At 44.5% G+C, this 20,982-nt stretch overlaps 1 long non-coding RNA gene across 1 annotated transcript in view; it reads left to right on the top strand.

Annotated features, from left to right (window-relative positions):
• The first annotated feature begins 17,549 nt into the window (after positions 1-17,549).
• LOC137163640 (uncharacterized) overlaps positions 17,550-20,982 on the top strand; it is a 56,304-nt gene continuing 52,871 nt past the window's right edge. Inside the window, exon 1 of the long non-coding RNA XR_010922748.1 lies at positions 17,550-17,622. This is a non-coding gene — a long non-coding RNA (uncharacterized lncRNA). The remainder of the gene's footprint in view (positions 17,623-20,982) is intronic.

Here is a 20,982-nt window from a genome sequence, read left to right as displayed (position 1 = left end):
AACCCGGCCAGGCCAATTGGCTGCCGCAGGGCGGAGCCCCAACAGGAAGGGGAAGTACAAAAGCCTGGCCCCTGAGCTCAGTAGGCCCTAGACTACTGCCAGAGGCGGATGTGCTGCCCCGCCAGCAGAGGCCTAGGCCAGAGCCTAACTGCTGCCGACGAACCCCGGCCCCACCTGGGCCCGGGGATTGGATAGGGCCCTCGAGAAGCTGGACTAGGCAACCCGGCCAGGATGACTGGGCCGAGTTACCCCGATCCTGAGCCCGGGGCCGTACTCTGGAACCGCCAGACTGGGCTGAGACCCCAGAGTGGCCCGAGTGGCGGGCACCCCCGGAGGCTGGGCTAGATTTGGAGGAACTGCCGGCCGCTGAGCCCCTCCCTACAGCGGGGCTGGACTTGGAGGAGCTGCCCGAGGCCGAGCCGCTCCCCACATCCAACGACCTCGAGGAGCTGCCCCCTGAAGAGGAGCTCCCTGCCTTACCCCCGGTCGACGAGGAAGGACTGACGGCGCTACCCCCGGAGGACCACCTTCGTGGCACGGAGGAGGCAGGTACTAGGGTCAGTGGGGAGGAAGTAGCCCAGGGACAGCCATGGCCTGTGGCTGAAGCCGCCTTATAGCCGGTGTGTTGCGGCGGGAGCCCCGCCGGCACAGTGGCAGCCACTTCTGCCACTGCTAGGGCCCTGGGCTGGGGCGCAGTGGAGACGGGTGGGCCTGCGTCCCCCTCCCCTTCCCCTTGTCCCTAGCCACCCCAGGAGAATTGCTCTCCTGACCCCGCCTGAAGCCGTTGCCACCTCTGCTCACCCTGCCTAGGGGTTGGAGCAACTGACTCCTGGTTCACTCGCCCTGCCTGAGGGCCTGAGCGATCTGCCTCTGCTCACCCTGCCTAGGGATTGGAGCACCTGACTCCTGGTTCGCTCGCCCTGCCCGAGGGCCTGCTCCCACCTCCGCTCACCCTGCCTAGGGGTTGGAGCACAGGCAGCTCACTCGCCCTGACTGGGGGCTTGAGTGGCAGACTGAGTGCTCGCCCCCACAGAGGGGCGAATTGCCTAAACTGACCTCTCGCCAAATGCGAGCTATTCCCCTGTAGGAAGCCGCTGTGGCCTCCCACGGAACCCGAAATGCTTACAAATAGTTATCTGCAAGGTGTGTGTGTGTATGTGTCTGTGGAGTGTTGGTAGGGGATCTTCTACTCTATATTCTTGTTTTTGTATTTTTTCTAGCCTTCCATACCTGAGATTTCCTGTCACAAATGTAGTACATTCTGTAGTAACTCATTAATGTATTGCTTCTACAATGAAGGGCTTGGGATCTGTGTGAAGCCTCTATGCAGAGCTCCATTGACCTCAGTCGGCTTTGTACAGACTCAAGGCTCTGTCTGCACACAGCTTATTGAGGGATCAGGGGCTTCATCTTTTACGTTAGTGGTTCCTTTTTTCCCCTGAATTTGCCCTCTGCTAACCCAAACATTCTCCAGTTTCCTTTAACTCTAGTTTTTATTATTTTATTATTTTTGTAGTAATGATTTTTGTGATATTTGTGTATCACATAACTTCTAGTAGTAGAGAATGGAGAATCTGTTAAAGAATCTGTTTGGGGTAGGTCTTTGTTTTTAATTAGTTTTTAATCTATTAATTAAAAAGAAATACCTTGTGTCATGCAGGGCAATTTCTGATTTGCTAGGTGAATTCCATTGGTTAACATGACATTTCTGTTAACATTTAAAAAAGAATAATAATGCTGTAGGCAGATGGGATTTTAAAGCTACAAGACTTGCATGAGTTCACTTCTCATTTTAAAGGAATAAGCGTGTGTGTGTGTGTGTGTGTGTGTGTCTTCTAGTGAAAAGTCTGCCTAAATTTACAGTCTGTTCTTTAAAGGGTTTTAGGGACTTGTGTGGCCATTATAGGCGTTCCAAGTTTGCACAACTGAAACTGTTACTTCCTATGCTGAGAAAGATTGCTGAACTCATGTAGACTATTGTGATTTTAATTATGATAGAAGTACGTTTGTCTGTTTTACAGAAATGAACGTTTGCAGAGCTGTTGAAATGAAATTAAGGGATTTTTTTTTTTCCTTTTTAATTTTTTTTCCCCACCAGTTGCAAAGTTTGGTCTTCATTCAAGACACACCACTGCAGGGAAATATTTTCTAAGACCATGTGCAAACACCATCCTTAATTTTATTTATTTTGATTTCAGCATGTTGACATAAAGAGAACTCCTATCCCAGGCTCTGGGCACCCTACCAGATAACTAAAAATGCTATCAAAGTTAGACAATGCCAGCAGTAACAAAACAGTGGCCTTTCTTCGCTAATCTTCCAAAAAAAACTCAAACTCCTGTACCTATCCCAAAAGGCTGCAAAATATCAATCCCCTGCCCATTCCACCTACCCCCCTTTATTGCATAGGTTATTACTAGTACAGAGTACTAGCTGCTTCCATAAATTTAATTTGTTTCTAGAGGAGTATATTTCAGTATTGAATGTTGGTGAGCATCCAAAGGATTGAACAAAAACAATTGTTTGAACAAGTTAAGTATGTTTATTATACAAAAGGTCTGGTGTTTTTTTTTTTGTCAGCCTTGTTTTAATATTATTGACCAGCAAGAAAAGCTATGGTATTGGAGTACAGCATTCCTTGTCAGTATGCAAATGTTGCCGTGTGTTTATTGATTTCTTCAGATCCTCTACTTGCATTTTTGACGTTTGCTGCTGAAGATGTGTATTTATTGTCTTTACGTTTCCAATCCTGCTCATTCTATCATGGAGTTATAAACATAATACCAAGAACTCAAATAGCAAACTAGTCAACAACTTCTTTACTTATTGTCCAACTGTGTCAATCTTTTTGAAATCAAAGAAAAAGCCTCTTTTTAAAAAAAATTTGTTTGACTTTTTTTTTTTTTTTATCACCAATCTCAGATCTTCCTAAATGTGTTCTGCTTCACTTAAAGTAAGATGTAGCACAAGTTAAAGTATGCTAAGAAACAAGGAGAACATAAGGAGTAATCTACTCAAGAGCTCCCCAAACAAAAGCTGCAATCTCTAGTGTTTGAATCTGGGCTTCCTTGAAATCTCAGTGTCTGACCTAGCCCCTAAGAACAATGAGCCTCCTCTCAAAGAAAGTGCCAAGTGTTCATTTGAACTTCTTCTTTCTAACTTGAAAAGAAAGGGAAACAAGAAATTCCACTTAAAATTCCAGTGCATCTTGTGTTTGTGATTGACAGCTCTGAGGAATTCCAGATGGTTTAATGCATCCTTTTGAACATATCTTTTGATCTCATTTACATTTCCTTCTTGTTTCACTTGTATGTTTGTTGACTGAAGAATAAGTCGGTAGACATGCCCTGCCATAGGGCACAACTGGATAACAGGAAATTTATGTTAAGGGAAAGAGTCGTATGACATAACTAGAAAAGTTAAGATTTATGTACAAGTTAAGCAAATGGAAATTTTATTCTGTGATTTATTATGCAAAAGCCTTAGTAACAGACAGACCAAACAAACAGGCTCTGAGACTCAGTGCCATGGGTTTTTTATTGCTGAGTAGATGTGTTCACAGAGTCCAAATGACTTACTCACAGAGGAAGTCTGTGGTAGAACTGGGAATTGAATCCAGGTCTCACCAGTCCCAAGGATTAATAATAATAGGAACAGCCAGACTGGGTCAGACCAATTGTCCATCTAGCCCAGGGGTGGGGAAACTTTTTTATGTCAAGGGCCTGATGGTGGCCCTGGCGGCGGGAGAGAATTTGGTGGCGGCGCGGTTTCACGGCAGCGGCAGGGTTCCGTGGGGGGCGGGGGGCAGTGCCCGCCGCCGAAGTCCCCCCACAGCCGAAAAGGGATAAACGGCGGCATGGTTTTCAGTGGCAGGGTTTCGGCGGCGGGCACTGCCCCCCCCCCTACAGAACCCCGCTGCTGCGAAACCGCGCCACCACCAAATTCCCCCCCGCCGCCAGGTCCAGAACAAATGATTTCACGGGCCGGACCAAATCATTATGCGGGCCGTATACGGCCCGCAGGCCGGACGTTCCCCACCCCTGATCTAGGCCAATATCCTGTCTTCCGACAGTGGCTAAAGCCAAATGCTTCAGAGGGAATGTACAGAACAGCTAATCATGAAGTGATCCATCCCCTGTCACCCATTCCCAGCTTCTGGCAAGCAGGGGCTAGGGTCACTTCAGTGCATGGTTTTGCATCCCGCCCATCCAGGCTAATAGCCATTGGTGGACTTGAACTTGAAGTTCCTCCATGAACTTATCAAGTTTTTTTTTAATCCTGTTATAGTGTTGGCCTTCACAACATCCTCTGGCAAAGAGTTCCACAGGTTGACTGTGCGTTGTGTGAAGAAATATTTCCTTTTGTTTGTTTTAAACCTGCTTGCTGCCTATTAATTTCATTTGGTGACCCCTAGTTCTTGTGTTATGAGAAGGAGTAAATAATACTTTCTTATTTACTTTCTCTCCACCAGTCATGATTTTATAGACCTGTATCATATTCCTCCTTAGTTGTCTCTTTTCCAAGTTGAAAAGTCCCAGTCTTATTAATTTCTCCTCATATGGAAGCTGTTCCATACCCCTAATCATTTTTGATGCTCTTTTCTGTACCTTTTCCAATTCCAATATATATTTTGGAAATGGGGCGACGAGATCTGCACGCAGCATCTAAGATGTGGGTTTACCAAGGGGGCATGGCCTCCCTCAGAGATGGACAGGGAGAAACCCTCACTCTCCTCCTGGTGGGTGGTGCCAGGACACCCAGACCCCTCTCCCTTCCCCCTCCCAGAAGCAGAAGGGCGGGACAGGAAGGGAAAGTATAAAAGGCAGGCCCTCTAGCTCAGTTGGGCTGGAGCTGTCGGTAGCCAGAGGAGAAGAATGATTCTCCCCGTCACTGGTGCCCAAGCCCAACTGCTGCAGTGCTGAGGACTCAGAGGAGCTGCTGGAGCTACCTGGGACACTGAGGAGCTGCCTGCCGCATGGGATGCCAAGGAACTGTAGGGGTAAACAGCGAACAGTAACCCTGGGGAGATGAACAAAGACCCCAAGGTCCAGGAACCCCTGGGAGAGGAAGTAGGAGATAGCCCAATAGTCTGGTCATGTTGTGACCTAATACTAGGCCAGCGTGCTTTGGCTGGGACCCTGCTGACCCAGTGGTGGACCCCTCTGCCACTCTTAGGGCCCTGGGCTGGGACTCGGTGGAGTAGGGCAGAGCCAGGTCCTGCTACCCCCTCCCCTGCTGCTGACCCCAACCCTGGGGTGGCAGCTACTTCATCATAGGCCACAAGGCCAGAGCCCCTGAACTGCTCGCCAGCTCTGCCCTGCCACAAGGCCAGAGCATCTGAATTGTTTGCTGGCTCTGCCCCCTGCCTGAGGGGCCAGAGCCTGTAGATTGCTTGTCAGTTCTGCCCCACTCGAGGGCCAGAGCTTATGAATGCTAATTCTCCCCTGTAAGCTTTTGTCCCCACAGAAATACTATAGTGAGTGGGCTTGGCCTCCCTCCCGGACGGGCAGGGAGATGGTCCAACGCCCTACATATGGATTTATATAGAGGCAATATGATATTTTCTGTCTTATCTGTCCTTTTCCTAATGATTCCCAACATTCTGCTAGCTTCTTTAACTGCTGCTGCACATTGAGCAGATATTTTTCAGGAAACGATCCACAATGTCTCCAAGATCTCTTTCTTGAGTGGGACGGCTAATTTAGACCCCATCATTTTATATGTATAGTTGGGATTATGTTTTCCAACGTGCATTACTTTGCATTTATCAACATTGAATTTCATCTACCATTTTGTTCCCAGTCACCCAGTTTTGTGAGATCCCTTTGTAACTCTTTGCAGTCTGCTTTGGACTGAACTATGGTGAGTAGTTTTGTGTCGCCTACAAATTTTGCCACCTCACTGTTTACCCCTTTTTCCAGATCATTTATGAATATGTTGAACAGCACTGATCCCAGTATAGACCCCTGGAGGACATCACTATTTACCTCTCTCCATTCTGAAAACTGAGCATTTATTCCTACCCTCTGTTTCCTATGTTTTAACCAGTTACTGATCCATGAAAGGACCTTTCTTCTTATCCCATGACAGCTCCTTTGTTTAAGAGCCTTTGGTGAGGGACCTGGTCAAAGACCTTCTGAAAATCTAAGTACACTGTATCCACTGGATCACCCTTTTCCATGTTTGCTGACCTCAAAGAATTCTAGCAGAATGGTGACACATGATTTCCCCTTACAAAAATCGTGTTGATTCTTCCCCAACAAATCGTGTTCAACTCTGTGTCTGATAATTTTGTTCTTTATGATAGCTTCAACCAATTTGCCTGGTACTGCAGTTAGGCTTACCGGCCTGTAATTGCCGAGATCATCTCTGAAGCCTTTTTTAAAAATTGGGTGAGGACTGGATGAGGACTAGCAAGGGAGTCAGCTGTGATAGACATTGAGTATAGTCAAACCTCCTTGTGTTGCAGAGCAACTTCAGAAAAGCAGGTGAATGTCTAAGCTCACCTGAACTAGAATATGCTTAGCACTGGGAATAAGAACATAAGATCTATGTGGTGAAGAGCTAGTGACTTTAGATTAAAGATTTTCCTGGCACAAATGGGAGAGAGGCACAGACAGTTTGCTGAAAGCAAAGGGACAGAGACCAAAGATGAGAGAAAAGTAAACTGTTTCTTGCCAACAGGGATTGACTTACTATGTATTACAATAGTTTTAATTTCATGATCACATATTGGTTATCTTTTTCCACAGGCCCCAGTGAATGAGGCTGATATCTATAGGGCCTATGCCTCATTCCACTGTAGAGGATGGAAGATGTGTAGTGAGGGGAATACAAGCAGAAAAAAATCGACTTGTGTTTAAGGGAGTGACAGCCATGAGAACGGAATTCTGCCCTGGCTGCGCCGCATATTTCTATGTGGTGTTAAAGTCACTTAGATCAAGGTTTTCAGAAATGGCTACTAACTGTGTGCACCCCAAATTCTTTGTGCCCAGCTTGATACTGATTTTTTAGAAGTCCTTAATTCCCTGATCTTGAGCCAAGCTAAGTATCAGTGCAGCCCACAGCATAAGTTTTTGAGAAACCAGAAGGCTGCTCTAATTTACACCCAACTGCCAATGGCCTTTGGGCCATTCCAGCAGGCAAGGATACCATAGCCATGCCCTATGGCCCCTATGAATGTCCTTTGTTTAAATCTATGGTACTTATACAATATGTATACCAACTCCATTTAATAATTTGCAGATTTTTGTTTTAGTTTCATAATGGTTTTCCAATTTATTTTTGCTGAGTTAGTGTGGTGTATGGATGGGAACACATTTTTTAGAAGGTTTATTAGCCGCATCTGGAAACTGTTAACATAGCTATAAAGAAAAAGGGGGACAAATTCCCTCAGAAGGCATACAATAAACACTTGTCTTAGACTTCAGGAACACAGTCTATTAGATTAAATTTGAGACTTATTTCTATACTATTCCATTGTTTTCCACATATTTGTCAATGAAACCTATGGCTAGATTTTCAACAGTGCTGGGCACCTACAGCTGCCACTGAGTTCAGTGGAGGTTGCAGGTGCTCAGCACCTCAGAAAATCAGACAGCTATTTTCTGGATGTTTATAAACAATTAAAAGTATCAAGCACATTTGCCTTGCTGGAGATCAGTCACGTTTTACCTTTGAGAAGAGCACTGGCTGAAAAATTTATCTGAAATGGCACTGAATATTCTTAGCAAGGAGAAACTAGCAGGAATATCTATGGGATAAGATAAACGTTTTCAGAGCTGCCTATGTTTTCCTCATGTTACTCTGAATTAGACACTCCCCATATGTGGTGAGAGGCTAAAATGGAAGCTATTAATACAAGTGAAACCTTTTATGTACAGGGAGGAATGTTCTGAAAACAAATTCAGATTCTTGTTTGTTTAGGAACAACAACAAAACAAGCCCTGATGAAAGTCTCTGCCTTCATACGGACTAAATGCCCATTGAAGAACCAAGAGGTTTATTTATTTATTTTACACTGGGAAACTGGTTATAGTCCTTTTTCCAAAAGGATGTGTTCTTGCCAGTAATACTATTTAATTATGGATTTACAGTTTCTTGCATCTGTTCTTTCTTTAAGGACCCACAAAAGAAGTGATGGATGGAATAGCCTATGCTCTCATTTTGTCCACCAAGTAGGCCTAATAACCAACACACCAATTCTGGTTCATTAATTTTCGGTTCCACATCTATTTTTACCAAGCATGATTTCAACATAGTCCTTGAATTATATCTAAGTGGCCTTTCTTGTATGAACTAATTCAGCCTCTCTGCCTGGTTCTCTTGCACCTGTTTATATCCTCCATTACTGAAACCAGCTTAACCTACTTTCCATCAGTTGTTAGTTTAGGTTATTGTAACATCTTATGAACTTCCATATGCTTTTTACAGCTGAGCTTACAGTTAGGGTAAATTTGTCGTCCCAATTATTAGAACACCTCCTCCTCTAGCATCCTACCCCATCTGCCCTCCCCCAGTTCCTATCTCCCCATCCAATCAGCCCCATGATTTCTTCCCTGCCCAGTTTTCCTAGAACCCCTTCTGTCCCCCGTATCTTAGTTCCCCTCACCACTTCCTGAGCCCCACCCCTTTTATCGCCTGTGTTCTGGTCTGCTCCTGCATCCTGGCCCCTTTCATCCCCCAAAGTCCAGACTATAGTTCTCCTGTATTATCCCCCTTATTGTTCCACCCATTTATTGCATGGTCCCCCCTCTCCCCAGCCTCATGTCAGGGACACCACACACAGAGCCAGCTCTCCCTGCACTCTACAGTGCTCTTCAAATTGATACCCAGAGTGATTCGCTCTGGATGGGGGTGGGGGCAGAGCCCAACTGGGAGCAGGAAGATGGAACCTCATGCAGAGGGTCTCAGCACATGGTGATCTTGGGGACAGATTCCTACTGCAGGGCTGCTAGCTCCTCAGAGTGGGGGACCCTACTGGGAAACCTGTTTATGGAAGAACATGCTGCTATTTTTGCTGCTCATTTACCCCAACAGGGGAACTGACCTGGGGGAGCAGGCAGCCACAAGGGTCACTCCTGGCTGCATGGGGTGTCCCCTTTGAAATGTGGGTGCTGTTTTAAAGGAGTTGCTTAATTCCCATACTCATTTATATCAGATCCCGGCCAGGACTGGGGGAGCATTGATATATCGACCCTCAAACCCAGGCCAGGGTTGTAGCCAGCTGTGGCACCACAGTTTGTTCCAGTCTGTGTGGATCAGACCTTCTTTTGTGCTCTTATTTTCAAAATTTTCTCCTATCTGGGGGGCTTCACACACACCACAGCCCTCAGACCTCCAGTTGTAGGGACTCTCCACCCTGCTGGAACCTTCACTCCCCTGAGTCCTGGGCCCACCCAAAATTTTATAATCCCGGTGCCTATGCTAAGGAGCCATTAATGTGCGCAGGATGCACTGTGTAGTAGGAGAGGGCAGCATACTGACATTCTGCCTAGGATAGCAGATTGTCTTGAGCAGCTCATGCAAGCTAGGCCTTGGGGTCCCTCTGGGGGTGGCAAGGAAGCTGAGGAAAACTCACTGAAGCTCAGAGGGTGCTTGCACCCAGGGGTTTGCTATATGGAGGGAAACAATGTCTATTGCCCTCTCATGGTGCCCTGTCTCTGCTCTGCAAAAACATCTTTCTCCTCCCTTCAACCCACCTAGCCAAGCTCCACCCTGCTCCATCCCGCCTGTGCTCTGCTCAGGGGAAGGCAAGGAGGCAGAGCAATCCCTAGGGTAGGGCAAATGGGGGCAATCACCCCAGACCCCGCGCTTTGCGCCAGGACCGGTCAAGAGGTGAGCAGCTGCAGCCTGCCTCCCGGCTGTGCAACAGGACCAGGTGGGAGGCAGGCAGCTGCTTCCAGGGTCCCAGCTCTGTGCTGTGACCGGCCAGGAGGTGGGCAGCTGCAGCCGCTCACCTCCCGGCTATACACCGGCAGCGGGTGGGAGGCGAGCGGCTGCTACCAGGGTTGCAGCTTCACCTCCGACCCCCGACCCCCCCCCCTCCCCTTCCCAGGGATGGCCCTGCAAGGAGGAGCCAGCTGCCTTGACTGTGTGGCCTGCTGTATGAAAGCAGAATTTGACTACAGCAGAACGTGGTGTGGGCAATGAGAGGGAAGAAGCAGCAGCCCCTCCATTCTGAGCCCTTGCCCAGCATCACCCTATTTCCTCCATTAGCCCCCTCACCCCACTCATCCCCTGCTTTGCGCTGCCACACATGCCAGGGAGTTTGAGAACCTCTGCTTGCTGAATAATGTATTTTGAGCGGTGGGGGCGCTCTGCCACTGGACACGTTATTCCTGCCTACTGGGGAAAGGTTCCCAGCCTAGTTATTGGAACTCCCTGTTCACTCCTGTCACTCACTCCCCTCTCCCTCGACACTGCAGTAATGAAGACTGCACAGTGCTGGGGCGCACAAAACCTTTCAGGTGCCAGCAATGTGCCCAGTGTACCACAACGTGGAGCTTCGGCAGATAGGTCTCGTAGGCACGGCCCCCCGGGGTCCCACCAACCACTCAGACACATGGCTAAGTGGGATGGTATTTTACTAGGGCTGGCAGGGAAGGGGAAGGATGCAAATACCCCAGATATAGGGGCTTACATGGCAATAGTTCAAAGTGAGCAATGGCGGTTCCTGGCTGGCCTTTGCAGGGCAATGCAATCAAGAGTTAGGGCTCCTCAGGCCCAGTGCGTGGGCGGCCCAGTGCCGTCTCCAGTCAAGCAAATGGGAGTGTGCAGGTTTCCAGGCCAGGGCCATGTAGGGGTGTCTCTCCCTGGGGCGCAGCAGCACTGTCGCCTGGCCCAATTACCGCTGTGCTCCCACGTGTCCCACACAGACCTGCACCTGGCTGTCGGGTTGCCAGCTCTCCAGGATTGTCCTGGAGTCTCCAGGAATCAAAGCTGAATCTTTAATGAAAGATTCTGTCATGTGATGAACCCTCCAAGAATACGTCCAATCAAAACTGGCAGCCCCAGCTGGCTGTGATGTCTGGCAGTCACAGCCTGTGCCACATGTGGCTCTGCGTACGGTTCCTGGGGGCTCCTCTCTGAATCTGGCTTCTCTGTAGCTGTGCTGAGGCTGCTTCCCAAAAATGCCTCGTCTCTTCCTCATTCAGGGTCCTTCTTCCTGGCTAGTCAAGAGAAATGGAAGTGCATGGAGGGGGGCTGATGGGAAATGTAGGGCCCAGTTATTTCCTGCATCACGTCCCTTCGCTTACCTGGCCAGGAGGAAATGGATGTGCATTGGGGAGGGGTTTGATGAGACTCCTGGTCTCCGGCTTAGCAGGTTCATCACACTCCCTGATCTCCTCTCCCAGTGCATCCCTCTTCCCTGACAAATGAGCACTTGCTCTGTGCTCTCCCTGCAGGGACAAGGCCATATAGGCCTCACTTCCGCCTTAGTCTGATTCAGCGCTGAGGTCAAGATCCTTCTGACTCACAAGGCCCAGATTGCAAGGAATCTGCCCACAGCCATCCCTGTGGCTAAGGACTAAAAGGGTCTCTCCTCATAGCAGCTCTTTAATCAGCCTTTGGAATCACTGTTAAGTAATGTGAGGCACTCCCTCTTCCCATGAGGACTGAACATTTGCTTTTGAAATGGTCTCAGAGAATGCTGATTCAGAGAACTGACAGACTGGTGTTGGGAATTGAATGCAGATTTCCCCCCGATGGCACAAAGTGTTAGCTTTACTCCACCAACACAGTCTGAATGTGCCCCTCTGAATTGCTATTTGCTAGCAGAGCAGTTAGGAAATAGTTCCAATGACTGATTTGCCAAAAGTTCTGTTTTTCTAAGCTGTGCTTACACCACAGTTACACAACTTACCCCAAGCCAAAGAACTTAGGAGTCCCTCAACTTAATAACTTGCACCCAAATTAAAGCCCTTTTACTTGGCTTTTGATCAATCTACCAAGAGTCAGTGGGACTAATCCCAGGACTCAAAGCTGCATGTTGGGCCTATGGCCCTTAGAGAAGACAAAAGGAACATTGGGAAATATGGATATTTATTCCTCCAGTAATAAATGCCTTGCATCCATTACAAAGCTCATTTTACAACCTCTTCTGGCATTTTTTTTGGTGGGTGGGGGGAGGGTGGAAAGAAAGGAGGAGGGTTGTATTGGCTGCAACCAATTTTTAAAAATCTTTATTCAACTCAAAGTGGTTCATCAGGTTTAAAAGTGAATTTTCAACTTGACAGGCACGGGTTTGGAAGAAGTGAATGTCTGCTGAATGTCATTTTTCCACAGTAGACGGTATTCCAAAAGTTACATGGAATTTGGTATGGTTTAAATAATAGGCTTTTGAAATGTGAACACAGAAATGAAGTTTTATTTATCTTTGATGTGGGTGGCCTTTACATTCTAGGGTACGTTAGTAGTAGTAAAACAATCTGAAGATTGCTGTGCAGTCCCCATAAAATACATATACATGGAAGTTAGGTAACCCTTCTGCCAGGTGATGTCGGCAGCAACAAGGGCTGGGTTCAATATCTTGGGGTTCCTCTTAACATTACTAAAAGGAACCAGATTGAGACCCCATGAAGAAGTCCAGGAAAACTAAATATCACCCTAAGCATCTCTAAGAGACAATGATTCCCCATGGGCAAGCACTGAATCTGTTTATAACAAGAAAAAAAACATATTAAAAGGGAGAGGGAATTCAGCATTAATTTAGGAAAACACTGCAACAGTGATTCAAAACTATGCAAACCAAAAGTAAACTCCTGCCCCACAGTGTCTTTGGCAGCGTCCTTTGCCTCAGTGTCCCACCTTGCAGTGCGAAAGTCCAATGCATAAATGTCCCTTTACTATACCACTCCCCTTTCCTGCCGCTGCACCCCCACTCACTGTTGGTTGTCTGAATTCAGCAAAGCCCCAGAATTCCAGGGTGCATTCATATGGGTTCTGTTCCCACTGCTGAAGGGGAGATGGGACATTTGAAGAATGCTGCTGACACCTTTGCTACCACTTCTGCTTCTAGCTGTGACGCTGTATTGTGAGGTTCCACCACTTACCCCATTCTTAGTGATATTAGCACTTATTAACTTCCCTGGATAACAGGAAACCTCACTGTTACACCCTCTGCATTACCTATTACTACACTGCTATCCCCACACCGCAGCTAAGGGCCCACCCTCTACACATGCTCACCAGTGATTTCAGTTCTAACTATCACTGAAAAGAAACTAAGATACTAAATTGAATCCAATCATCTCCAGCTTTAAACACCAAAAGGGAGATATCAAATAGTTTCAAGGACTCTTTAAACAGCCACCAGACTAAAGGGCAAAATCCTTACCTCTCTAAATTCCAATTGGAGCGGACATCACTAACCCTGGCATAGCAAGTGAGGTTCAAGATAGCATGTCCTAATTGAGAGAGGTCACCCTAAGTACAGTTCTTCCGCCCCAAAAAGGATGATAACATTTCATTGTCCCTGCATCCAAGAATAAAGTGAATTTTAACTCAAAACAGCCAAAATTGGTCACTTTGGCAAAGCAGGTCTGTCTGCTGATCCCCTATGCAAAGTAGGCATGTCTATGCAAATATGATCTGCTCCTGAGGTTTCTTCTCCAGTTCATCAAAAGATGGCAGGGGAGAGCTCATCCAGATCTTGGCTTACAGTTAAATGCATGTAAGTTCCACATGGGATAGGGGTTGTTTCATTATTCAACTTTCAAAGGAACTTGTTTCAAAAAGAAAAGGAAAAATATATGGCTTAAGAATAAACAGACGTTTGCTGTTAAACTTTAGGAAGTTGTGCAATCAAGTTTTCATTAAATGCTTTTAAGTATACACTAAGTTGTGACCAATGTTTTCTAAGGTACTGCGAAGTCTTCATCTTATTCTTCTTGTTATTTACAAGTAAACACCTATATGGAGTATTTTACAGGCTGTAAAGTATAAAAAAGGGTCTCATTCATCAGAGGTTACTTTGGTTTTCATCTTACAGTAAATCAATATGCCAGTAGCTTTTTGCTGCCCGTATTCACTACTGAGAGAAACCTTTCTTCAGCTTAACCACTCTGATCTCATTACACTAAACATTGAGGAGTAGCTAACAATTGTAATATCTTTTTTATTCTTTTAACATAGTTTTTGTCTCTCTGGACCGAGCAGATGCTGGAGATTGGCTTCAGCAGCCAGAAAAGCTCTCTCTATCGCCTGAAAGTCCTACTGTACTTAAACCCACAAAAACAACAGTAATAAGTAATCTTTACAAATAAGCCAACCCAGTAGGCACATGTTGTTGTTCTCTGTGCCTAACAATAGTGCTTAGTTATTATGTGGAGCCAGCAACAGCAGCTATAAAAACATCCAAAGAAACCTAGGCTTGCAAAGATGGAAGAAACAATGTTAACTGACAAAAACAGGTAGACCTCCTACCTCTCCAAGAAGGGAGACTTATTTGTGGTAGAAAGTAATCATTGCCATGAACAGCATTTGTTTTCACATCATTGTTCAGCATTACATCAGTATTACTGTAGACAAGGAAAACAGCTTCTGGATCTACGACAGACTAACAGTAACAGAGAGAGACTTTCATCCCCATTCAGCAGTAAAAATGTCCAGATCGCACAAAAAGAATCTGATCACACCAAAAAAACAAAACAAAAACAAAAACGATTTTTAAAATACAGGGATTGATTTGATTGTGAAACAGATATGCATAACTAGTGACTTCTCAAAATTCACCATGTTGTGCATTTGTCTAGTCTGAAATAGAATTGTCTATTAAAAAAGTTTGAATAATCTCTAGTTATCTCATAATTCTTATTTATTCTGAATCCTCCTGATGTCTCTCTATTGCTCTTACACACCCCTGTTCCACACCCCTGATTCTGCAAAGACTTACGCATGAGACACATGTTTTGTTAGCTTCAAAGTGATGTCTGCAGGGTCTCTGTAGGATTGGGACCCAAGTATTTTTCCATGCAAACAAATACACACTCTCCTAAGCCAACAATTCAAGCAAAGGTTAAGGTTTATTACTCTACTTTTTTCACTGAAGAATGAGGCTGGTTTCAGGGTAACCTATTTACTAAGCAGATAAGAAATCAGGTACACAGATCACTGCCTACAATGCTAGCATTTTCCTAACTGCACAATGGTTTGAGGAACACACTCTCTGGTTCCTGTTGTCTCACTCAGGGCCCAAGCATAATTTTTTCGGGCCTAGTACAAACTTGTAACACAGGCCTGCTCCCATACACATACCACAATCCCTCAGCCCATACATACAATCTCATGAGCCATGAAAAAAGTTTGAATTCAGAAATTACTGTTACATTCTACATTTCTGAAAAATGCCCCCCCTTACTAGTTTTGTTTAACATATCACCAACCTGAGAGTCCTACAAGTTTGCTGACTATTTTGTAACTTTTTGGTCACTATAAAGGTATTATATCCTGTCAATGTCTTGATTTTTTTATTCTAATGGACCAATGTGACTGCAACATTTTATAATTAGGCCGGTTAACTTTAAAGCGTTATTTTTCTGGCCTTTTTCATTGCAAAATCATGAATTCGCTCCCCCAAAACTATAATCTCAAGAGTTCCAAGAAAGTTACCATTGTGTGGGTCACCTATCAGATTATTATCTCCTTGGAATGCTAAACCTCATGAAACAATAAATAAGGTAATATCCAACAATCTTTCCAATATTTCTTTCCATCTTGTAGCTTCTGTTAATATTTGTTTTTTAATCTCACTGTCCACTCCACGTCCACCTGACAGTGACTGCTGTAGTTGCTTCCACTGGCAGTAGCAAGTTTTATGTTCTATGCTCTTTTCATGAAGTTCTTTTCAGGAAGTTTAGCATATAGTTTACGCCATTTTTTTCACAATTGGTGAATACCCTTCATTTTTTGCCAGCATACTGTGTTGTTTAAGCCTCCCTTCAGGAAACAGTCAACATGGAAAACAATACAGTGCTTGGTTGGTAGCACTCCAAACAAGCCAGTCTCTTGGTATCTTTTCTCTTTTGTTGGAAGTCTTACAGTTGAGAAGAAATTCAGGAAAATTATACCCATCAACATCTTTTGGCATTGACTTTACTAGCTTCCACATTTCTTCAAAAGTCAGGACACCAGATAGAATCTGTTATGTTTTCAAGCCACAAGCCTGGATCTTTGAAAAGACAAGAATCAGATAGTGTAGTACTATTCTCTCCTGCTTCTTGTAAACCTTCTGAATGTGGTAGTGCTAATGGTGATACTACCTGACTATCTTCAAGCATTAGATTGGAGTCATATGATGCATGTTCTGACAGCTTTTCTTTGTCATCAATTGCCAGTGCCACAGACACAGTCTCTATATTGAAATCATTTTCATCTTGATTCTGTTCATCTGCTTCCCTAGTTAGTATATTGCCTGACTGCAGAAAGGTCTGATTTGAAAAACTGAAGGATAGAGTGGTGTCCTTTAGCTTCTTTTAGTTACCTTTCTTTTACCTCCTTATGTTTCTGACTGCCTGATTTGTATTTATAGCCACCACCAGACATGGCGGTTGGGGGGTGTGTGTGAATTAGACACTTACTCACATCTATTTTGGGCCTGCAAACTCTACTAGAAGCAGCAGCAGCACTGGCTCCCACTGTCTTATGGTGCTTGGCTTTGCCCCTCCCACCAGCTGTCCCTCTCTCCTGCCTATGCACAAGGAACTCTGGGACTGGTAGTTCCTGATCTTGGTATGATAGACCATGTCACAGAGTGGAGCTCAAATCTCTCTGTCTCTCAGTCTCAAACTACAAGTCCTAGTTTAACTGCACAAGCACACACTCTCTATTCTAGAGAAGGGCCTGGGCAACTCACTGTTCAGAATGTTGCTGCCCTAACACTGCTTCTGATTGGCTCCAGCAAATCTCAAGATCTGAATAATAGATACATAGGAAATAAGTTTCTATAAATATCCTCAGGCATGATCTACAATTTAGTCCAATTTTTTCCTCATGGTAATGGGGGTTGCAGCCTGGGCGAGGGCCTCCGGGCCCCAGTAAAGTATACCCTTCCCCCTATATATTGGGGCCCTAGTCTCACTTTTAGGATGAGGCCATTTGAGCAACATTTTAATTTTCTGTTAAACTTACTTTTTTTATACTGAAGCATACCTTTTGCTGGCTGACTGACAGACAAGTTGCAAAGTGATGACTCAAAATGATAGCAAAGGAAAAATGCACAAAACAGAGAAACCAAAATGTTTAAGTGTCAACCTTTAAAGTACATCTAGACTTGAGGGAACAATGTGTCTCCTTGTTTACACCTGTTCAATCACCTGAGGGCAGAATTTGACCCACTTTAGCTCCTGGGAGTTTTACTGTTGCATTGTCCCAAAACAGCTTGCTTTATTGGAATAGGCTACAGTAAATCCCAGGGACCTGCTGGGTCTATTATTCAGCAAAATACCCATGAAGGAAGTCCTGAAAAATCTATCTTAGTTCTGCTGATTGATTATTAAATCATTAAGTCCTTAAATCAGCCACAGCTGGACTGGTTGGGCCTTATGGAACACAATTGTTAGGAAGTAGCTGACAGTGCCTATAGCTGGCTGGAAAGAGGAAACCACTGGCATTTACTAACAGGTAAGAGCTTTGGCTTTCACTTCATCTAAGTAATGATCATTATCATGAGAAAAAGAAAGGAAGAAGCATGCTATACTCAGGGCTTTCTCCGTCTAATGGGAAACATAAAATAGTCTGTTTTCCTAAACTTCAGTTAACTATCCAATTTGCAGTTGTACATAGGAAATAAAAATAACCTCCTCTCTGTTCTAAGGAAAAGTTGGCAAGACAGTGATTTAGGAAAAAGGAGAGCTAACTACTTTCCCTCCCCCATCCATATGTTGCTCACATGCACATGTGTACCATGAAAGAACATTTCCCACTACAGTGAAGGAGCTAAACAAAATTAATTAGAAATCACCACCGACTTGTATAAGGGAAGAATTGGAGCTCAGAATCCTAACCTTTCTTTTCTAGGAACTATAGCCTCCTGGTTTCTAAACATCCAAGAAAAGGGTGGCAAGAAACCCCATTCTCTGCTATTAATTCTGCACAAGTGCACAAAAAAAAAAAAAAAAAAAAAAAAAAAAGGGGGGGGGGGGCAAATTATAGTTTCTGAGGGATTACCTGGTCACAGATCTACTTAGTATCTAGCCCAGGGGTAGTCAATTATATTTTGTCAAGGTCCAGGTTTCTTAGTCAAGGTATAGTCAAGATCCAGACTCCAGAGAAAATAATAATAAGTAAATAAGAAGATTTCAGGGTCCATTCAAAAGCATTTGGCAGTCCAGTTTGGCCACGGTCTGTCTACTGACTACTCCTGATCTAGCTTAACTGCATTACAACCTCAAGAGCATTCGTTCCTGGACCATAGAAAGACTGTGGCAACTTATATTTATCATTGTACTAGGCATTGTACATGTGTATGTTAAGAGATAGTCCTGTCCCCAAATAATTTACAATCTAAAGCCCTGACCTTCCAACCATTTGGTCACAAAGGGACTACTCACATGTGTAACATTACATGGATGGGCAGTGCGTGCACCCCGCCCTCTGGGAAGGCTAGCCTCCTGCCCTGCCCCTTCCATCCAAGGCCCCTTCTGACATTCTGTCCCCGTTCTCGCTGGCCAGCTTGCCAGTTCAGCCTCGAACCTCAACTGCCCAGAAGAGCTCTGAGCCCCACCGTGGGCCGCATAGGGCGAGCGGCGGGAAGGGGTGCGGAGTGGAGTTGGGAAGAGCGGAGCCACCATGGCCCAGGCCTCCGATGGTGAGTCCACCGCCCATGGTTTCATGTGTGTAAGTTTTTGCAGTGTCAAAGCCTAAATAGACGAGTCAGAGAATGTGAGAAAAGAAGTAGTATTATCCTCATTTTATGGATGGGGGGCTACAGATTAAGTGACTTGCCCAAAGTCACAAGAAGGCTGTGGCAGAGCCAGGAATTGCACTGAGCATTCTTGAGTCCAGTGGCTTAACCACAAAGTCTGGTCCTCCTCTCTAGCAGGAATTGTGGCAGCATTTAATTTCCTGAGGAACTTAGTTCTTTATAGAACACTTTCTCTTTTATAGTTTCTTCTCAATTTTCTGAGCAAATTAAATATACTGTTAGGCCAACCTCATGGAAGATTTTTGTGGTTCCGACTTTTCATGTTCATGTAAAATTGATGGGGTGTATCAAAGTCGTCTTAAATGTTTTCTTGTTGTGCTGTAAGGAAACTCATTCATTTTAACGTCTTAGTGCATATGATGATTTTTGTTTAGTTTTGGGGAAATGGCAAGTCAGAAGTTTGTACCACTTTGTTATCAAGCATTTTAGAATACTAATGTTTTGGGGTTTGGGGATTGGCCCTTGATAAGGAAAGAGTCACAAGGTAACAATCTTACATTCCAATTCTGCAAACTTAACTTTGTGCACAGCAAGAAGTCTACCTGAAGCCAATCAGACTACTTGCAGTGTGTAAATGTAAGCACATACATAAGTCTTTGCTAGATTGGGGCCTAAATCTATAAAGGAGGCCTTAAACTGTATGGTTTTAAAAATATACAACTTTTCTGATCTTGCAAAATCTACACAGAACCATAAGAGGAAACCTTTGACTTTACAAACAAAAATTCATGTGTTTTAGTATTAAAGTACTTATTATGTTTCCTGCTGTTGCTTCTCTAGCTTCAAGAGAAGGATGATCTGGCTGGGATTATGAATGGGCAAAAATCCTACCAGGTACTCTCAAAGGCACACAGACTCTCTTAAGTTATTGAGTAAACTGGGTCCTTTCCTGGGATTTGGATTTATTGATCTATCTCAAAAACAATAACATCACAAGAATGTCATACTAAAAAGCTTCCTCTAGGGTTTCCTTCCAAGACCTCTGGCTCAGAAAGACACCTCCCACTTTTCAACTGTGTTGGAACAAATTGGGCCCACATGCCAATGTGACTCAGCAATAAATATTTGTCTTCCATTTTAATGCTGAATTCTAGTAGATGAGCTAAGGGTGACTCAGCAGACAGTCATACATATTTTAGGCCATGTTTATGCTATAGCCACACAGCTATGGTGTTGCAGATGTGCTGCTGGAGCATCATAGTGTAGACACTTCTTACACTGATGGAAGGGATTTTTCTTTTGATGTAGTTAATCCATCTCCGAGAGGCAGTAGTTAGTTTGATGGAAGAATTCTTCCATCACCCTAGCCACATCTTCACTTGGGGTTAGGTCAACTTAACTATGGCCCTTAGGACATGACATTTTTCACAGCCCTGAGTGATGTAGCTAGGTCAATCTAATTTTAAGTGTAGATCAGGCCTGACTCTGCTACTCTGTTAAAGGGATCATTTGGATACTACTGAAGACTTGCTTTCAAATTCTGTTCTTCCTGAATTTCACTAAGTTTTTTTTAATATCACCTGTGTTATTACCCTTATTGTAAAGTGCAACTTTTACATGCCCAAATGGAATGTTTGAATGATTTTTCTTAAACCTCTGAATGCTAAGAGTTAATCTTTTAGTCACTGTCAGTAGTGATTTGTGGATTGTATTTTGTGTTGGTATGTTTCACTATAGATGTAAAATCATGGAAATAAAACCAGAAAAAAAAGTGAACAAATTAATCTAACAAATAAGGTATCTGCTTGGCAACACCTTCCATGTCGTTATAGAATAAATATAACTTCTCTTCCAGAGATGTACTGTCCAGAAAAATGTCATTAGGCATGTTCATGTCTTTTAGTAGTAGACTGTTTGATCTCACTCCCAGTGAGCAAAGGGATCAGTCTATAAACTTTTTCAGGATTTTTTTCTTTCATTTCACTATTAACTGCTGACTTTCCTGTCTCCCCTGTGCTCTTTGGTATCTTCAGCAAGTATCTGGGATTTCTTTTTAAAAAACTGTCTGCCTTTTTTTATCACTACGAACAAGGTGATAGAATTTGGCAAGATGGTCA

The sequence above is a fragment of the Emydura macquarii genome, unplaced genomic scaffold, assembly GCF_026122565.2.
Source record: "Emydura macquarii macquarii isolate MOO-44397 ecotype Brisbane River unplaced genomic scaffold, CSIRO-AGI_Emac_v2 contig_2636, whole genome shotgun sequence".
NCBI classification, from domain to species: Eukaryota; Metazoa; Chordata; order Testudines; family Chelidae; genus Emydura; species Emydura macquarii.
This window is presented reverse-complemented; position numbering and strand designations above follow the sequence as displayed.